Source organism: Excalfactoria chinensis, chromosome 13, assembly GCF_039878825.1.
Source record: "Excalfactoria chinensis isolate bCotChi1 chromosome 13, bCotChi1.hap2, whole genome shotgun sequence".
Lineage (NCBI taxonomy): Eukaryota > Metazoa > Chordata > Aves > Galliformes > Phasianidae > Excalfactoria > Excalfactoria chinensis.
In genome coordinates, this window is record NC_092837.1 from 11,981,162 (window position 1) to 12,002,301 (window position 21,140).

General features: G+C 42.2%; 1 long non-coding RNA gene across 1 annotated transcript; it reads left to right on the top strand.

The window, feature by feature from the left end:
• Nucleotides 1-1,906: 1,906 nt before the first annotated feature.
• LOC140258014 (uncharacterized) lies at nucleotides 1,907-20,638 on the top strand. The gene is made up of 3 exons (XR_011905165.1): nucleotides 1,907-1,979; nucleotides 19,830-19,878; nucleotides 20,303-20,638. It is a non-coding gene; the product is annotated as an uncharacterized lncRNA (long non-coding RNA).
• Nucleotides 20,639-21,140: the final 502 nt, after the last annotated feature.

Sequence of the window (21,140 nt, forward strand, 5' to 3'; positions counted from 1 at the left end):
TTTCAGCTCCCAGTTCAGTACCCTACTCACTAGACCACAAAATTGTTTTTTATATAGACAGACATATAAAGATACGGATGGATGGCTCAAAGCCTGATTTCATTGCCATATGGACACCCAAAAATTAGCATTTTAAAATGTAGAGGATTTTATCTCCTGCATATTAATAAGTCCAATCTTCTACAATGAGGCAATAATTAAATGACCTATAAAAGCAGTTAACATAAGTAGCAGTGAGATCTAACATAGCTTCAGTGCTAAAAACCTTCCATTGACTACAGAGGCAAGCATGATCTCTTATCGTAATTTGCCTGCCCTACAACACAGCCATCTCAAATACTAGAGAGCGATTTCTGGATCAGATATCTGACACAATGCTGTCCATTCACCTCAGTCCTGAGCTGCTTTACATCATCTCCTCTTGCAAAATTTCCACACCTTAAGGGGAGATCTCACAGAGTTGTCAGAATCAGTTTCAGATATGATGCTTTGTGTGCGGATTGACATCCCCAGTGAATGCACTTAAAATATCTGTAAAGGACATTTTTTTCCCTCACCCTGCTAAGCTTTGTGATTTCCTCTTCTGTTCTGATACTCTCACGCACACAACAACACAGAAACAACGTGCTCCTCCTGCGCTATTGTAGATATTCCTTGTGACAGCAAGTGAAAGGGAGAAAAGATGCAAAGCCACACCGTGCCATCAAGCACACACCAGGAGAAGCGAAACATATGTCTCCAACCACATCAAATGCATTGGGTCAAATTCTTGGCGCTGCGACTCCCACAAACATGATCTTTGTGCCTTGCCGGTCTCTGCAGATATCTGAGATCCATTTGGGGGGATGTAACTGGATTTGCCAGCCATGAGGGCCCTGACACTGTTTTCTCTCCGCTTATTTTATCTGCTGCAGTGAAATGTAATGCAGCAGACCTGCATCCTGACACTATCATATTTTGAGTCTTCATGCAATGACATGAAGACAGATCAATAAACCTGTTGGATATTTGGCAAAAATGACAGTGCAGGATTCACGGCTATCACTTGTCTTTGTAGCTGAAGTCCTCTGACATCTGGAACCACTAAGGATGGAGCAACCACAAGAGGAGTAAGTTACAGTGACTTATAAGCACAACTTAAAGCTTTGAATATCTATTTCCCTGGAAATTTTGGTAAATCAGCATTTCCAGTGAAACTGAAAGTCCATTAAATTGTACTAAAAAAAGCCATTGCAGGCGAATCCACAGACACTGAGAACTTCTTATTTTCCTCCAATTAACATGCTCCTTTTCTTCTTCAAAGCGTTAGCCTATTTCATTACAAACTCAAATAGGGGACACTTTGATCTAAAAAGTCAGGTGTTTTAGATCTGTGTTAATTAGCAGCTGTCCTTAAAGATTTTTACAATAAATTTGATGGAAAAATATGTTGTAATCCGTCATGCTTGCTGTGTGCTTAGTGTGGGAAAAGCAGGAGTGAAGATGATGTCATGTGCAATACAAGAAAAGCATACGTGAAGATGATGTTATGTGACATACCATCTATGTATCCATGTGTTGGACATATTGAAGCACGACTTTAGAAACAGGAAAGTGAAAAAGCAATAAATATAGACTAAACCAATTGGTGAAACTATCCAGACATAAAATATTGCTATGACCATGAAGTATTTATTTCCAAAGTCCATTACAAACTCAATTTAAAATGTAAACAAATTGTATACAATTTATTATTGTTTTAGTAACTTCTTAGAAAGCTGTGGTTACAAGGACCCATGAACCTACAAAGGTCTTCTATAATGTGGTAGGCCCTTTAAGGGAATTGCCCGCCCTCCAGCTCCACCCTGCAGCCAGTATATAAGTCAGGAAGGTGGCCTGGGGCTGGTTGAATCTGGTCTCAGTTCCTGTAGGAGGTGCTTTGAGATGGTGGGCTGCTTGGACTGCTGTTCAACTGCATGGAGACAACCATCAAGGCAAAGGTACTGTTGCGTGTATCCGGGTGAAGAGATGATGCGCGGATGAATTACTCTGTTTTACTTTGCTCTGAGATGCAGTGTATATCTGAGAAAGGAGTTGGTGACCCACTACTGGCTTGATGGAGAGTGAGCAGTGGGTGATTGGAGAGGTTGTGATCTGTTTGCTTTTAGAGTTTGGGCTTTGTCTGCTGAAATAGTCACACTCTGTGTTTCTGTAGCACTTTGCCTTAAAAAGCTCTGCAAGTGCTGCCTGGTGTTTTTGGGATGCTATCAGGTAGTGGTTAGCTTCTCTCTGCTGGAGGGGAGCTGAGGTCTGTCAGGTGTCTGGTGTCAGTTACAAAGTGGCTCTGAAAGGCAGGATCCTGGTTTTCTTGGTCTTCAGAACTGACAAGGTTGTTGTGGTCCTCTCTCTTCAAGCTGTGTAAGAAATAAACTGCAGCATGCTACTTAACATGCTAAAAATGTGTTTTAAATGCCTTGAACTAATTCTGGCAGTTGTCTGAAGTATGTTTTGTTTTTGAGATGCCTAAAGTATGAATAATTGGGACAGAAGGAGCAGGTCAAGGGATCAGGTATTACATATCCAGAAGAAGCAGGAAGGAATAGCATTTGGGAAACAGAATTATTTTCCTTGAATGAACTCTTGACATGGATGAGAATTAACTTTGCCAAACCCAGATGGTGCTGCAAGGAACAGTGAAGTTAATTCTTCCTATTGCTGAAGCGCGGTATAACCTATTTGTCCTTTATCTGTTCTTGTTATGTGGTGATGAGATCAAAGCTGACATCTGGCTGCAGTTTTGCTGAAACCGGGCAAGTGATATTCTGCTGAATTCATAAAGAGAAAATACATAGAGAGAAAGCAAAGCTATTGGTGCTACCTCACAAAAGTTTTGGTGTTTGGAAGGTATCTTGCATGCTGTACTAAGTGCTGCTGCTTGTGGTACTGTATTATTCTAAAAGCTAATGGGTGAAACAAGACTGTGTTCCGAAATGCATCGGTCACCTTAGCCTTATTGGTATATTAAACTGTGAGCCAATTTTTATGATCATTTGGTATTTCTAACTGTGCAAAGAGATGACAAAGTGCAGCTGTACTTGTGTTGCATGGTCCCTGTCATGCTCCAGTTGCAAAGGAGAGAAGCTCTTCTCTTTCCAGCTCATTCTCATTCCCTGGTGCATGCTGTTGTGACGCACTCATTTAATTCTTGAGGGCTGCAGTTCAGTGTCAGTGTGTTGCTCTTGATAGATTGTATACAGCCTAGTACAGCTGTGCTAAATACTTCAGATATCTGTAATAGAAAAGGTAGAGAATTGGGCCTGGAGCGTACCAGAACATTTTAGACTGTGCTCTCCTTGTTGAAGATGATTCCTAGCTGCATTCTCCATGTGAAGCTGAAGGGCCCTGTGCTGCAGCAGAGCTAAGTACTGGAGTGGGAATGCTGGCAAAGGTGGGCTGTGCACAGTCAGGCCTCCTCTGATCTCCAGGCTGCAGGGTAACAGTGCCTCCTAGGAAGGGAAGCAAACAGCATCGTTCTGACTTTCAACCTGTAGCGTACTCTGGAACTGCTTTTCCCTTGCCAGTAGCATTTTAAGGGTGATGTATGCTTTACAAAATCAGTTACATGTTTCCCTTCCACTCACACGCTGGTTTGTAAGCTGCCTCTGGAAAAGACTTTTGTGCCTGGTGTGGGGAGAAGAATAAAAGGGAGATTTGGGGTTTTCTTCAGGCATGTTACATTTGTCCAGGCTCCTTTCATATTGTCTAGAAGGGTAGTATGGAGCGGGTGATATCTTGGCCCTCCTTTCACACTTAAGATGGTTGTGAAATACTGTATTGCTACAAAAGATGAGCTTAATGTTCTCAACTTCTAATCAAATATCTAATTCTCATATTGATGCCATACACGAGGGCATATGTATTCTGGTGTTGGTAGGCTTCTGGTAGTAGCATTAAGAGGGATATTTAGGGCTGCAGCTGCTTAAGGCAAATGTAATTAGAATATCATTGAATCACAGAATGGCTTGGGTTGGAGGGGACAGTGATTTAGTTCAAGAACTTCATCAAGTTCTGACTGCCTTGCTATGGGCAGGGCTGCCCCCCACCAGATCAGGCTGCCCAGGATCTCATCCAACCTGACCTTGAGCCCCTCTAGAGATGGGGCATCCACAACCTCTCTGGGCAGCCCATTCCAGTGCCTTACCACCCTCTGAGTAAATTTCTGCCCACACTTAGCCTAAATCTCCTCTCTTCTAGTCTAAACCCATTCCCCCTTGTCCTCCCTCTATGAGACAGTGTAAAAAGTTGGTATTCCTCCTACTCATAAGCTCTCTTCAAAGTACTAGAAGGCTACAAATGTTTCCGTACAAAACAGCTTTCTGAGAAGACCTATGAACTGTTCTGCGCAGCTTCTGAGATCAGGTGTTGTTTATCCTAGGCAATTTCTTCTTCAAGTATTTTATTTGCTGTCTGCTCATTGCCAATTAGTTTGGAACCACAATGCTGCTTTATTAATTATGCATGAGCACCCTACCTCCTCAAACAGCGTTTGGGTCTGGTTTAAGTCTCGTGTTTCCTTTCAGCATTGACTCTATTGCTTCTCTGGTCTCTCATTTGGTTAAGTGAGATCAGAAACAAGCCCTCAAAACCCAATTTCTGAGTATAACTTGAAAATCAGTTTGCTGCTTGTATTCAGGTTCAGCCAAAGCAACCCAGTAACTTTCAGATGCTTTAGGATGTGCCTTGGGATCAACATTTAAATTACATGGGTATTTTCAGATAGCTGCTTTGCATTGTTCAAGAAATTATTGGAGAAATTCTGCTTTTCCTACAGCCATTTTATTGCAGAGAACAAAATTTTCCATTAGGCATATAGGATACACGTAATCACTTAAGAACAAAGAGTAAATAAAAATAATAACCAAAAATAAACTGTAAGAACATGCCACGTTGTTATTCGTCCTTTAATGTTTTCAAAGCATTTGCACTTCAAAACATGCTAATCTGTCCACTTTGATTTATTTTTATTGAAATACAAATCAAACTCAAAGCCCAAGGGAAGGGAGGTTGGTTGGTTTTTTGTTGTTGTGGTTTTTTTCAGCCCATAGCAGAGAAACAGTTTTAATCTTTTGGGTGCCAAGGACAAAAGTTGTATTGAAGAAGCATAGAAGTGCTTTCCTAGATTTAGCTTTGCAGAGAGAAGCCATACCTAAAAAATATTCATTTCTGTAAAATCGGTGAGCATGTAGGTAAGGGTGGTGTGGTTGCTACAATAGACTGTGATTTTTTCAAGAGTTTTTAGCAAGTTCCATCCCCAAAGGATCCTGAACAATTTAGGCTGTTGTGGAATGACAGGTCCTTTAGTGAGTAAGTGGATGAAAGCATGGAACAATGCTCTGATGTTGGAGGGAGGTTATCTATGGTGTTCTGTGAGGACTTGTGCTTGAGGCTGTTATTCAAGGTGTTGGCAAACAACACGCAAAGAGCTGAATATCAAGGTAATACCATTTTCTGATGATATGAGTTTGTTCATGACAGGGAAAGATAGAATAAGTGTAAGAACCTGCAGAATCTTCTTGTGGTAACAAGGGACTGAATGATAAAACGGATGATGAAATTCACATCTTAAGAACTGCAGAATAATGACCATTGGGAAAAACAACAGTAATTATAACCTACGCAGTGATGAACTGTAGATTAGCTATTAGCATTCAGGAAAGAGATTTTGGACTCACTTTGAACAGTTCTATGAAAACATCAGCTTAAGGCTCAGTGGGAATGAGTCAGAAGGTGCAGAGAACTTTAGAATTTATCAGGGAAGAAATGGAGAACATCCCAGGAAATGTAATTAACCACTGTTCAGATGTCTTGAAATCTGTGTGTATCTTTGGTTCCCCTGAGATGGAGAAGAACAAGAAAAGGCACACAGTGTAGCAGTGATGATAACTAAAAGTGCAAAGCAACTTCTTCATGGGGGAGTGAAGCAAGGTATGATTTGTCATTCCTTCTCCTTACATGAGTCTGCAGGCCTCAAACAAAAAGTCAGGACAGAGATTTAAAAATAAAAAATAAAATCAAAGGAATTTTTGCCTCCACGAAGCATCTCTGGGACTCATTGCAAGCTAGCAAAGTAACATAGGGAAATGGCTTAATGAGTTGCTGATAGATCCATGGATATGTACAAGCTCAGGAAGGTACAGAGTGCAGAAAGGCAGGAATACAGATAAGGGAAGGGTCACTTCATTTCACCTGTTCTTGAATCTTTCCCTTGAACATCTGGAAAGAGCAATTGGCAGAGACAGGAGTTTGGGGCACTGGGACCTTAATGCTAACCTCCGCAGCTATTCTGCTCTTATCTATATAGAAATTATAGTCATTTAGAGGGGAAAAGCTAAACCCCACATTACAGGAACTGACCTTCTGTGTAGAATCAACAAAAGCAAACAGATGGGTTTTTTGTTGCTTCCTTTGGGTACTGCTTTTTTCTGATCATGTCCTTGTCTTATTCTCCTTTTCATTTGACCGTCTGCTGCCTGCAGAACCGTGTGATCCCTCTCCTTAATTATGCAGGGACAACATGAAGTGCCCCACCAACTGATAATATTTAATTTATTTCTAATTATACTGCTTTTTCAAATGAACCTGGCACACTGAGTGTAATTCTGCTGTTGTTGTTGACTTTGGTGTAACTCTGTGGGACACCCATGGCAATTGCTGAGGAAAAGATGACTTCTTGAATGGGAATATGAAGCGAGTCATAGACTCGTGCTGCAATTTTGTCATTCCAACTAATCAGTTTGAAAGCAGTCTTGGAAAGAACCTGAAAAAGCAGTACATTTCCTTTGACTCCTGGCTGAGTAGACCAGGCAATGTTGTATACTGAGAGGAATCCTGTCGAGCTGTTTCTTATTGCACTTAATCACAGTTGCTTGTTCTGCAAGCTCTTGGCTAACTAAGAGCACTTCTTTCCTTGATGCTGAATGCTCTCTGAAAAACATTAGAAAAAGATTTTTCTGCTATTTTCAAGGGTTAGACCTTTACAAACTAGAGCCTCCAACACTTCATTCTCACTCGTGTCAGGAAGTATTACATTTACAGGTTGATTTTTAGTTGGAAGATATTGTTTCTATATGACATTTTCTACGCTAGGATCACATAAAACTTTAGGAATGAAGTCTCACAATTCCCTTCCATGGATTTCATTACAGTTCCAATTTACAGAAGGGAAACAAGTGGCAGTCAGAGGTGTTGCAGGAGAGTTTCAAAGGCAGCCAGCTCCCTTGGGCAGGTAGCATCCTCAAAGACAGCTTTAAAACCTCCCCCTCACTTGCTGGCTTCAGCTGGAACAGCTCAGGGTGATGCACTGGGAGTTAACTGGGTCTTGATGCTAAGTGAGCAGAGCTTCTTGAGACTCAGTAGCCAGTAGGGGAACCAGGCTGAGCTGTAGGCAGCAAAGCTCTTGCACAGTTACAAGGCAGAGTCTAGAAATCAGCTTGTCTTTCTTAGTGTTTCTAGACCATGCTTCCTCTCCTTAGGGATATGTGTGCTGCATGATGCACTAGTTTCACTGTAGGAATTATATTGGCAGACTGTATCATTCCATTAATCAGGTAGGTCGTATACAGAGACCTAACACAATAACATCCCTGTTGTACACGCAAGGTGCATACACATGCACGCGTGCACTGAAAAGATGAATTGTCAAGTGATTCAGTTTTAATCTGAATTAATGTCTTCATTCAAGCTGTGGCTCTGCTCATGTGAGGAACACTGGTGCATTTCTAATTTTCTTTTCACACTAAATTGTCAGCATAATCTGCTGGCAGAAGCCAAAACTGCTGAAAAGAGGACAAAGAAAAGGGCTTGTGGAGGAGGTGGGAAAGAAACGTATTCTGTCAAACACAGTTAGACTGTCACTCAGGGTGTGGGTGAAAACAGACAGCTGATCTATGCAATGTGAAAGTGAGCCCTAATGGGGGCAGGAGAAAGTACCAGGCAGATGGCTTGAAGAGCCTGCTGCTGCATACCGCATTGATTTTATGTCCCCATCACCTTGTGCCCCCTACCCCACCCATTTTATTCTATCTGCATGATCCTAGCTGCTTGTTTTTTCAGCTGCTTGTCCAGTTGAACCTCCCTCTCTGGCAGGTCTTCTAGATGATGCTGGAAGTATGTTGAACACTTATAGTTTGTACTGTCCTTTGGCATTTTCATTGTTTTCACTACCCTGTTCACAAGTTATTCCCTTCTGCATTGTTATTAGTTGTTGCCTTAGACAGCTTTTTGAATAGGTCAGTTACTGCATGTGAAGCAAGATCACTGGATAATCTGGTGTTCATATTCAGTTTGAGACTAGAATGACTTTTTAGACTTATTTTAAGAAATATTAATCATAATTAAGGAAGTCTGGTCCATGCATAAACAGATAATACATCTTAAGAAAAAGGCAGTTATTTATTAAAGACATTGTCTAAACAACCAAACAAGAGGGATGTGGTCCTGTTCATTTTCTTGCCCCAGCCATTAATTTAATCTGTCTTGTGCAAGATGTGAATACAGGTCTCCCAGATTCTGTTTCCTTGTTTTCAAGACATTTCTTAGTGCAGGTCTTGCCCAGATCTAGAAAGAAATTCCAGAGTGCATGTGAGTAACTCTCCAAAAGAATTCTTTTTTAATCTAGTAGATCTCTGGGAATAGTTTTAGTTTTGTGATTCAGCACTTTCCGAGAAGCTTAATTTATCAGAGACATTGCTGATTGGCTTTAAATGAACTTCCTTTCATAAAGTAATCTCTTGGCTGCTACAATGACCAGATTTAATCTTGATAGCTGTAGGAGAAAATCGATGCAGTACCTCCAGCCATGATGCCTGGCTGTCTTCAGAGTAACTGCATTATAAACAATTCCAATGAATATTTATGGAGAATGCTTTGCAGTTTTTACTCGCTTCTAATGTCTGAGTGATGATCTAACAGGACTGGTGTAACTGCTATTCCATATGTCCTGGTGATAGACATTAATAAGTGTAATAATGCATGAACAAAATCTGTGATGGCAATGTGAAATCTTTCAAGTCTATGGTTTCTGGTACCTTGGCTCCATATCTTGACACAACACTTCTGTAAGTGCAGGCAATTAAAAACGAAGGATGTAATAGATAGTTTTTACTAGTATCAGAACTCCCCAGGCCTTCACTTAATGATACAGGCAGGGAATGTCAAAAACCATTCACAAACAAAGGAAACAGCAATTCTCCTTGCCTTATTCACCTGAGGCAGATAGGACTCTGAACAGCCAGAGAGCTTTTCCTGTGTAGCTTTCTCAATACTCTGCAAAATGAGTGCTCATAAAATATACCTGAGATGTGTATTTGCTTTGTTATTATGGCTAACTCAGAGAAAAACATTGTACTTGTTCTGTGGCTCTGAACATCAAAGCTTGCCTTCAAGAGTGCAGATGATGTTAACTCCTGGGCTGTTTGTCTGCTGATGCTACTACCAGGCTTTGCAAGAATGTGATAGCCCCATTGTCTCTTGAAGGAGTAGGATAAGCAAACCCAGTGTACAATTTGATACAATTGCTGCTCTCTTATCCTGCATCGTTAATCTGTCCTGGTTTCCTTCATTGGAAAAGGGGTCACTTCTCATACATCCAAGTGTTAATTTCTCAGCATTTAGCGGGGAGAAGATGGAGGTATTTGACAGAAACAAACCAGAGAATGGTGGGAGGGGAAAAAAGGATGAAAACTCTCTCCTTATTCCCCTGAAATGTCCCTGAGGCTGTGAATCCTGCAGGTGGAAACATTCAACATCTCATCCTTCAGGACATCTGGTTGGGTAGACTGTTATATGCAGAGATAGGATCATGCACAAGGAGAATCTGTTCATGCCACACAGCCTTGGTCAGCAAGACTGCATTTGAATTAAAGAGATTCCCCACTTTCCAGCAAAGCAGCATCAAATCCTTCATGAGCAAACACCACTGTCAGACTGGAGGGAGTTTAGTAGCACAAGGTTATCCCTATGAGATGGGCATTTCCAAGCATGACTGACAACTTCTCAGCCTCTATGGACACATCCGTGCTAGTCTGAAAAAAACCAAACATTTTTCTCCAGCAAATACTTCAAAATCTATCTGTATTTCTGGTTTGCTTTGCCTCAACAAAAGAGCAAAATGTAGTAATGATTTCCATTCTTTGTTGGAAATTATTTTCACAAGATTTTGTGTTCAGCAGAAAATGTTCCTTTGCCCAGCTATGCTCATTTTTTTTTCCTTGAAGGCCTTATATAGCCTATATAGCAAGATCCAGAAGCTCTTCAAAGAAGGGAAACAACCTACAGTTTCTCAAGGGGTGTAGATTAGGATGAAGCCACCAGAACAACCTCAGAATGCACTCTGACAACTAACAGCCTGAACTAAGGGGGAGCCATGGGGCAGAGCAGCACCACTATTTGTCCTTGTGATCTCAGCCACCTGTGAGAAACATGCTTTGTTTCTAATGATACTGGGGACTGTGGGGTGAGAAATACAGGGGCATCTTCCAGGTGACTACATGCTGTTGGTGTCTGTTTATTTGCAGCCAGCACCTGCTGTTGAAATTGCAGAGCAGCACTTGGTAAAGTTAGATTTTTGCTAATAAAGAAAAACTGAGAGATGCGTAGAAATACCTCACTCACAGAGATGAGCTCAGCCTATTCCTAACTGTAGCTTTTTTCTTCATCATGTGATTTCTTCTTTCCACCCCAGTGACTGCTTTTCTTTCTGAAAGGGGAGAACACTGATTTCTGCTCATTTATATGCTTCCCACTCAAGGGAGGGACAAGCAACATCACTGAGTGCTCACATGCAATGCAATACAAGTGATGAAGGAGGAGGCTCAGCCCTGCTTCCACTGCAGGGCAGGAGCCAGCCCTATCTATGGTAAGATATCAAGAAGAGATGATGTGCTTGCATCCTGGACAGAGCTTAGGAACCCCGCAATGTCACTACTTCATAGCTAATCAGGTTTGCTGGCTTTAAAGTCTGTTGTGTGCTAAGGAAACTGCTGCTGAGGGAATGGCACGCTTATGGCTGATAACAGCTCAGGTCACTCTGCATTATTACTGAACTGACTGGGACAGGCACTGCCTTATCCCCTCTGGTGTCTCCCAGGCAGATGTTCCAAGGCATAAATTTGACATGCGTTATCTGAAAACTTCTCTTTTTCCCTTTAGCAATCCCTGTGGCTCTGTAAACTACAGCTGATATACAACCATGATGGGATCAGGGGGTCTGGGGAGGACAGAATAGAAAAGCAGGGAAGGGAGGGGAGGTGGGACAGGAATGTTCAACAACCAAGAACTTCAGGAAAGTAAAAGGTCTGGAGTCCTTTGCGTGTTATATTTGCACTTATATACACATATAATTAGGACATATGAATTTATATACATGCATTTATATATGTATACTTCTATAATATAACTAGTCTATAACTGCATCTAGGATTCAGAGGTGACAATTACTTGAGTGAAGACAAGCATCTGTAGAAAGCACTGCCTTTCCTAAAGAAAGGGAGCTGTACTTTCTGTTCCCTGTAGGTATGATTTCTCCCTGTATCTGGTGACCTTTAGTTGTAGTGTTCCTGGCTGCTTTGAGGAGGGAGCCCTAAAAGCTTGTTATCAACAGGCTGTGGCTTCAGAGCCATATAGATGAATGCAAGGAGGTTTTCTGCTTTCCAAGTGATCTTGGTCTTGGGTATTGGCACTGACAGATTTTTCAAAGGAATATTTAACATCGATGTCCCCTGCTTTTTTGGCAACTGTCTAGGATGATGTCCCAGAGGAAGCAACCATAGAGTATGCCATGTAGCGTGTCTGCTTGTTGCAATCTCAGGCATAACAATCCTGAATCCTAAGAGCCTGGAAGAGGAATTAGTGCAAGAACTACAGTATAAGTTGTGTAGGAATTGTCAGGTCCCATAAGAGATCCCACTCATTAGCTCAAAGGAGCAAAATATTGCCTGCATACCCCAGAGTATGACAGTCTGGTCCCATCTGACTTCAGACTTAAGCATCCAAGAGACCAATAGTACATGCAGGCTTAGACAGAGGGATTCAAATCTGTTTTGGATTGGGAACACTAAGAACTGTGACTTCAGTCTTGATCAGGATCTAATGTGTTCAGACTGGATGTTTCAGCTTCCTGGAAATTCATGATCTTGTGAATGGGACACTGCAGATTGGAGAGGTGGGAGGGAAGAAGCAACACAGGGCTGAAATGTAGCTGTCTTCATTTCTTTGTGTTTTATCTATAAGTTGTGCAGACAGCACCTCACCAGCAGATAATGTTGTCTCTTGTGCCTTATGGCAGCAACAAAAACATCCCCAGAAAACTGCATCTCTCTGTCAAGCAAAGTGTGTGTCATGCTCTGAGTTACTTATGGACTTGCCCACAGGACACAGTACAGTGGCCTCTCTTTGGGGACTCATAGTTTAGAAGGGATGGAGGTTTTCTTTTCCATGTTCTTTGTCTAGAGCACTCAAATCTCAGGCTGTTTAAGCAGTTGAAGCTCCAAGGTTGGTGCTGAAAGTAGAGGAGCAACTTGTAGGAAGTAGGAACCAAGGTTCAGCAGGGCAAAAGATTCCACTCAGTTTCTGAAAATACGTGCTGTGATTAAAACCAGCTTTGTGGCTCACAGCACCAGACATAGGAAGAAGTATGGCTTCATCCACCCTGTGCCCAGGCTGTGGGGGCAGCTGTCCCCAGCAAGCACAGTGCCTGGACACAACAGTCCCACTATGGCTAGTGTTGTACATGCATGTCTTGTGCAAAATGCTTTTCTAAAGGAGCTTGAGCTAATGATGCAGCAGACAAAAATGCTGTACTCCTCAGCACAGTGTTTGAATGGATGTCAAAGATTTCTGTATAGTACATCCCTGTGTCTTTCCTGGAGAGGCTTTTTCCATCACTGTCAAGCGGCCAAAAGTGGGAATAAAAACCTCTGTCATCAGTGCTCAGTGATTCTCCCATAACTGTTTCAGAGACAGTGATGAATACCATGTCCAAATGAAGCCCTTGGGGAAAATTAAACTGCTAGTAATGACCTAGATTGGAATTTGGCTGCGGCACTGGGACTAATGACTTGTTCTCCCATGGGAAGTGACAGGGGAGCTTGGAGGTGAGCAGCTCATGGCCTGGAAGGCAGTTCCATTCTGCCATATGCCACATCCTGTCCTGGGGCACTGCTCACAGGAGACTGAGGTTTTGGTTTGATGCAGAGAGAGTTTAGGTAGATGGGTTTAGAATCATAGAATCGTTTGAGTTGGAAGAGACCTTTAAAGGTCATCTAGTTCAGCTTCCCTGCAATGAACAGGGACACCTGCAGCTCCATCAGGTGCTCAGTCTAAATCTCCCTGTTTTTAGTTCAAAACAATTTCCTCTTGTCTTATCACAACAGACCTTGAAAAGAGTCTATCCCCTTCTTATATTTTCTGGACCAGCTTCACACTAAAGCAGAGTAAAACCACTTTAAATGCAGCTGAAAATGATTTTCGTGCGTTTTCTTTCTTGAATGAGGCTGTAGCTGTATGAGCTATCGTTCATTTTGGGCTGAGGTGATTAATTCTCACTGGGTGAGTAGCAGTGATCTGTGCCATGGCTGACTGCTCGTTTCTTACACCGCACCACTAACTGACATTAATATTCAGATATATGGAATTTGAATGCGTTGTTCCCTCCCAAATGCTCTTTGGTGATAGATTTGACAGGAGTACTTGCACAAAACAAGCACTACAGAAAATGTAAGAGCCCCTATTTTTATTCTCAACAGAACAGAGAAGGATTCTCTTCAGTTACCAATAAGAGACCCCTGGCAGGCAGATGTAATGGTTGCAGGAGATCAGAGTTCTCTGTGTGTTGGCTAAAGCTGTGAATTCACAACTGCAGGGCTGGGCCTAACCATCTCCAACCGAATGATATGCAGAATTTATTATTGCTGCACAGTGCTTTCTGTGCTTAAAACATGGGCGGGAGCATAGGCAGCTGGGTGGGTAGAGGAGGGGGAAATTGCATTTATTTCATCCTGACAGATCACTCCATTTTATGAGGGTTATCTGCTGCACTAAGCAAATATTTAAATAAGGTGGCCCAGAGAATAGCTCAGGGGGATTTACTACAATGCAGATTTCATCTGAGATTCATAGATATTTTCTTTTAGGACCCGAAGTTCACATAGCAATTGCTATGCCTACTTCTAATTCATGTTTATTATTGCTGTTTACTTTTCCTTGGCCATTGGCACCAAGGAACCCCTTGACTGGCTTGCTGCAGCCGTGAGATGGAATGGGGTGAATGGGGGTGTGTTGTTGGCTGCGCCAGCTCCATGCAGTACATTCCACTGTGATACATCTGCCCTTGGCATCTAGGCACAGATTTAGAGATTTTCCAATTCCCCAAAATGCATATAACCTCAGAAAACCTATTTATCTGATTTTCTGCTTGAGAAAGGCTATGAAGTCATTGGGTTTCTGCCCATCTTCTCTGTGTAGCCAAGATGATGATGCATCAGTTACACCAACCCATTTTCCTCTATCCAACCTGGAGCTGCTCCTTCAGAAGGCTCATTTTCACCCCTTGATTTCCTGAGCTGTGTTCAGGGTGATGCTCACCTCACCAGGGCAATGCTGCATTGCTCCCCCATGCAGAGATTGGGCTAAAACAGACATCACTGCTCTGTTTTTCACCTTTCCCCAGAGCAAATGCTACCAAGAAGAGACTATTCGGCATGTGTACTTCGATTGCCCTCTAGTGCTGAGCAGAAGCCCTGGATGGGATCCTATGTAGAAACAGAATCTGGGACCGCTGAGAAGATTCGATTCACATTTAGGGTTATATTTTGGTAATTAAAATGCTTATTGATGACTGGAGGGAGGCTGTAGGCTATCTGAGAAGCAATAACCTGAGTCAAATAGCAGCAAAGCAGTTTGAGAGCGACTTCATCATCAACTGATGAGGAACTGAACACTGTAATGCAGGTTATTCCATCAGATTATCTAAGGCAGTTTGTTAAGATGGTACAGAAGCTGCCAGCTATTTGCTGCACTGAATGTATTGCATCCCGGAGAATTCAAAGATCCTTAATGTCAAAGGCCAGGCAACAGTAATTTGTTATAGAAATGCATAGGCTACTGTCTTTATCAGACTGTTACACGAAATCTTTCCCTCCCAAACTCTCCAGCTATGGTAGCATTTATAGTGCTTTGTTTAATATCCCATAGCAAGGCCAGTCTTTTGCTATGTAAGCTGAAAGCAGAGGAAAAGTACCTTTAAATAAATCCTTGTGTCGAAGTTACCATTTTTAAGCTTCAGAGTTAATATAAGTGGGTAAAACAAAACTATTTGGTTTTAGGCTGTCAACTGTAGGATCGATCCCAGAAGAATAAACTTCATCTGGAGCCAGACTCAACATTGTCTCATGTCAGGGAAAGGAACTCCCTTTCCAGACTCAAATATGCACTTGGAAAAAGCCCTCCATCAATTGAAAATATTCTTTCAATTCAGTAATTGAATATCTCATTGAAACCCTGTTTTCCCCATCTCTGGTACTTAAGCAGGTTCACTGGACCTCTGTGAATGACATTCACATTGAGATGTGAATCTTCACAGTTAAACTGCACCCCTCGTGTCATCCCTCCTCACTTTCATGGCTGTGTTTTTATTTGCTTTGTAACTCTATATCATGAAGAATCCCAAGTTTGCCAGGACATTTTAAAAAGCAAATTATGACGAGATTTCTTTTTTTTCCTCTCCCAGTATTACAGAATCCTGTAATACAGATGGAGTATAAGAAAGCTCTGGTTTAGTAAGGCTTTCCAGGCCATCTGTTCAAGTAAGAATTGCAAAAAATTAATGAACAAAATAGGTATCGAGTACCTCCTTTTTTCATTTTATATGTGTGTGTCCCTGTATCTTCCACAAGCCCCTGTGCTGAGGGGCAGTAGTGGTTCAGTATGTGTTCTGCTCTCTGAGAAATCCCAATCATTAATATCCACTTTCTTGTTAAGAAGAAGAAGAAATGCATGCGTCTTTCAGAAATCTGCCTGTGCTTAAAGAGGTAGGGAAAGAAAGCTCTAAAATGTCCTAAATAGAAAATGCCCATTGTATTTGCTAACCAGACAGTAAATGATCTGTGCATTGCACGCCCTGAAATCCCCACATATATTTAACAACACTGGCCTCTGGTGGAGCTTTGCTAAACAGGGTACTAATAGGTTACTTAGAGTTGGTGATGGCTGTATTTGATTATAGCTCTGTGGTAATGGGTTGGAGCTCAGGAATGCACCTCCAAGCATTGGTCCTTCCAAGGATATTGGCCTTTCATTAATACTGACTCAATTTTAACATGTGCCTTGGTATGTCCTTAACACTGCTGCATTGCTTTGCACTTGGAGATTCATGAGTGAATCTGTTCCTCCTAACATATTCAAAAGGCAGTTTGGGGGTCACAGGAATCCAAGCTGTGTTATTTTAACCCTTTGGCTTTTTTGTTTTTCATACCCACAGTGTAGGAATTTGCCTGAGATTTCTGTGTCTCTGCTACATTGGGTGAAAAATAGTTTGCTGTCTCAAAAGCTGCAGGGAGATGGGAGCTCAGTAGCAAACTGGAAGAACAAAGACTGAGAGAAGTGCAGTTCCCTTTTTATTTTCCTAAAAAGCTTTCAGCATTTTTGAGTGAGCTCAACTACTTCTTATGGTTTGGTTCACAGCAACCTGTTCTCATTTAATAAGCATGTAAACATATGCTTATCCTTAAGTACCAGTTTACATCCCATCTGGCTCAAGTCAACTGCTTGTGCTATGTGCTTTTCTAAGGGTAACCTATGCATCTGCTAAAATCCTTTGCCAAATCACTGTCTCCATTTCATGTTTGGATATCTAGACTTATTTCTTTGCCTTAGATCCACGTCTTACAAGTCCAGGATTTAAACCATTAGATCATACTGCTTATAACACTTGCCCACACCCTTCTACATTTCAGAATGCATTCTGATAGTAGCAGGGCTTCATTTGATTTTATCATGGCAATATAGTTGTAAGCAGTTGATCAAAGCCAAATGAGTTCTGTTTAATTAGCTTTCCCAGTGACCTGAGTGTGCTACTCTGAGAAATCACGGTGCGTCACTAAGGACTTATGTATGTGTAAGAGACATACACCTCTCCTGGCATTAAGGACACTGTCAGCATTTGCCCTCCAGCCTGGCAGATATCTGGGACATGAAATACATTTCATGAAACGCTATTCTTTGCTCAGCTAGCACTTAATGACTGGAGCTCCAGGCCAAGCACAGAATCCTAAAATGAGGCCATCAACATCACCCAATTACTGCTGTTATTAAAAATGCCAAGTGTAATCATAATAATAATTAGACACTTATTATGCAGCGCTGCCTAAGGAATATACTCCATGTGTGTAAGATTTCATGCAATGTAAGATTGCATCCTGGGCAACCTTACCACCTCCACGTTGCTGTATGAGAGATAAATTGCATCTGAATGTGATCTGCCTGTGTAAATCCAGTTTTCTTGGTCTTTCACCTTCTGAGGGTTTATTTTTGTTTTCTAAGCTGCTACTAGTTATAGCCTCTGAGCTTTATATCTTGCCGTTAACACCCTCCCAGAGACTCTTAGCATCCAGAGAGTATCTCCCTTTGATCTGTTATTTATTATCAAACAATTATCCAGGCAGACAAGTTACACCCACAGTAAGTTGTTGCTTCACATGCCAGAAAAGCAGTGGTCCCAAAGAGAAGGTACACGTTCAGCATCAGATGATTTTTACTGACTTCAGGCAAGTCTTTCCCCTCCTTGAATGTCTGTTGGCTCATCTACAAAATGGGCCCCAAAACTGCAGTTTCCTTTGTGAAAATGCTTTATGATTCTTGAGTGGAAGTACTACAGAAGTGTGTTAATTATAAATGTGCCAGTTGCAAGTGTGATAATTATATTGAAGATAGTCATGTCCACAGTTATTCCCAAACTGCCATTCAAAGTCCAGGCTCCCATTTCTTTCCAAATCTACAGAAAGAAAGCTGATACGGCTCCTTTGTCCCAATCTGCTGCATTGCAAGCTGAGTTATCTCTCTGGTTTTGCAACATTCTAGCAAAATCTCAGCTTTTGAGAGATTAGATGGCGTAACTTGGCTCCACCGACTGTTCCATCCTGGCATCTGTTTTATTGCTTTATGTATTGTAGAATTAAGAGAGATTATCTTCTAATTATTCCCTGTAGTCTGCAAGACAGATGGGGGGGAAAAAAGTGAATAGTATTTTATGTGCTCGAACTTAAATCTCTTTTCTGGTCTTTGTCCCAGAATGACAGAAGTATGAAAATCATCTACAGATGAGATATGGATCTGTAAGACAAAGGTCAATACAAGGCTGATACAGGGTTCACGTAGATCATGCCAGCAGGGCTCTAAATGTTGGGGGAAAAGAAGAGTTGATTCCATTAAGATCATGAAGTCAATCTCACTCAGTAAAGTCCTCCAGCAGAAGCTGCCTCAGAATAGTTTAGAGACTACATTTGAGATAACGCTTCTGAAGTCAGGACTGCTGTACCTGCCCAGGTATTATCAGGCCAAGTTAAAGCTATCTTTTCCTCGCAGAGCATTCCTTGCTCTTTTCTTTGTCTATTATTTTGTGTGCCAGGATTGTATGTTGCATACAAGGCACGGCTAAAGGCAAGGCCTTCAGGAGCTCGTATTCCCACGGAAGCCATGTGGGCACATGGCATTTGGACAAAGCACTGACCAGTGATTAGAAAACTAGCTGACCTGGGGAAGACAGAGAGGGTACAGGAAGCGTGGTGAGGCCCACATACCAACCTCACAGATAACACTGTCATGCTGTGGTTCAGCCCATGGACGAGCTGGTGCAGCTCCCTTGGTGCCTGCACCCAGGTGGAGACCATAGACACCACTCCACTCCCACAACCTTTGTGCCTCCAGGTTACAGAACAGAACTGCTTCCTACAGATTTTGCTCAAAATTGCCTCCAAGCCATAGAATCCGTGAAATGTTTACAATTAGAGTTCTGAGTTCTTTATCATGAGGTGTCTGCAAGCCTTCAAAGCAAAGGTGGGCTGTCATGATAAATGATTCCTTCCAGGAGTGAAAAGAGCAGAACTCCCTCTTTCTTTTCCTGCTCTACATGCTTCTATCTCCATGCCCAAGGGCTTCCTGCCCAGTGCAGGAGCACTGCCTCCATACCACAGCCACTCTTGCTTTCCTTGCATGTACCCATTGTACACAAACCACCAGTGCCACCATAGTTTAGTCTGATAGGTATCAACTTCACCATTTGTTTTTGATGTTTGTTTCCTCCCAGTCACAGGGTCTGCCTGATTTTCCTTGGCTGTTACAAGCTTGGAAAGTGATTTCAGGCTTATCTTTTTATTTTCTCCCCAACCTTCCATCTGCACAGCCATGGGTTCATTGATTTTGCAGATGGGGAGGAAAGAAGTTCTTGTTTTGGATCTGAAGCAGAGATGTCTGCCTGTGCCTAACTGACTGTTCCAAAATGGATTGCACTGTGCTGTGGCTAAACAGAATAAGATGCTGATGAGGGGTAGCAGGGATGCAGAGCAAGAGGGTATGGAATGGCAGAACCTAGAACAAAATGAGCAATGATAATGATAAATACATGAGAGGGGGAAAAAACAGTTAGAAAAGGACACAAAAGTCCAGCTGGAAAAGAGGTGTATTTATAATCAAAGTGTTTCAGCTGAGTCTGGAATTGCTCCTAAACACAACTTGAACAGCCCGCTACCTGTTTTGTGCCAAACATGGCTAACCATGAGTAATTCCTGCTTTTCTTTTAGCTATAGCCCCAGAGGGAGGGGAGCTTGTCTGAGTGCTCTAATCCCCTAGGTAATGATGCATCCTGTGAGTTTCATGACATCAAATGCTGGGAGGGGAGGGGGTAATTAGTGCCCCAGTGACTGTAACAAGCCGTGAGTGGTAATGCCAGTTCCGAGCATGCAGTTTTATTGCATCATAAGGAAATCACGTGTGGCTGGTAGAAGAGTCTCTGCTCAGCAGGAAATAAAGGCATGGGCCACATTAAGTACTAGAATGAAATGTTTAAATATCACCTGGTATGGGGAATACTGCATTCACAGCTATGTCTAAGTAGAGCTACTGTGGGAATGGTGTGGCTACTGCAAGGCAAAACCTCTCAGCCCCTCTTTCCAAGTAATCCACACAGTATCTTTGTGTGTCCATACTTGCCCTGTATTTTGATTATATTATTCTGATAAAGTGACCCCAATGCTCTGAAACCCTACAAATGCAGGGTGTCAAGCAAGGAGCAAGCAAGGCTGAGATTGGCTGCTGGGCTTGGGAGCCAGAAGATTTGCAGGAGCAATCAGAGGATTCCCTGCACAAAGAGGCACTGACCTACTTCAGAAGCCAGTGTCTCTCTGGACAGAGCCTGTAGCTGCAGAGGGGCCTGCAAGACTGGCAGCCCATGCCAGAGGTTGCATACTCTGATCTGGGTACAAACTTCACGCATAGGCCCACTGCAACAAAATACAACACATGGAATTAACCACTGCTGAAGGGACCTACCATTTTGTCAAGTGATTTTCTAATCACTTGATTAATCACTCTGGCTAGAAGATTAGGCAAGCATTTTCTGGGCCAAGCATGGGCGAATGCATTGTGACAATGCAGTCTAGAGATAAATATGAGACATGTACAAAAATCTCATAACAATGCAAGCACATGCACCACTCACAGCCTTACTGCAATTACTGTTGTCCTCTCCCTTGGCAATTTCTGCAAGCATTCAGACCATGAAGAAAATAAGCACCTCTTTGTTTGACCACTTCTAATGCCTATTCTGTTCCCTCAATCTCTGTAACCCAAAATCTCTTTGCTATCCTTGCACATCCCTTGCAATGTGTAGCAGAACCCAACGTAATGATCTCTGTTAGAGGCTTCAGACTACTGGGTGACACCCATTCCTGTGAAGAAAAACTGCATAATGGCTACAGAGTCTTTAAGAAAAAGCTGCAGAACAGATGAACTGTTTGCACAAGCTGCTGTGGGTGGTGGGAGCAGAAAGGAGGAGATGATGAGAAAGCAGTTTGGTTACACAAGGGGAATAACAGCATGTGAGATTTGAGATC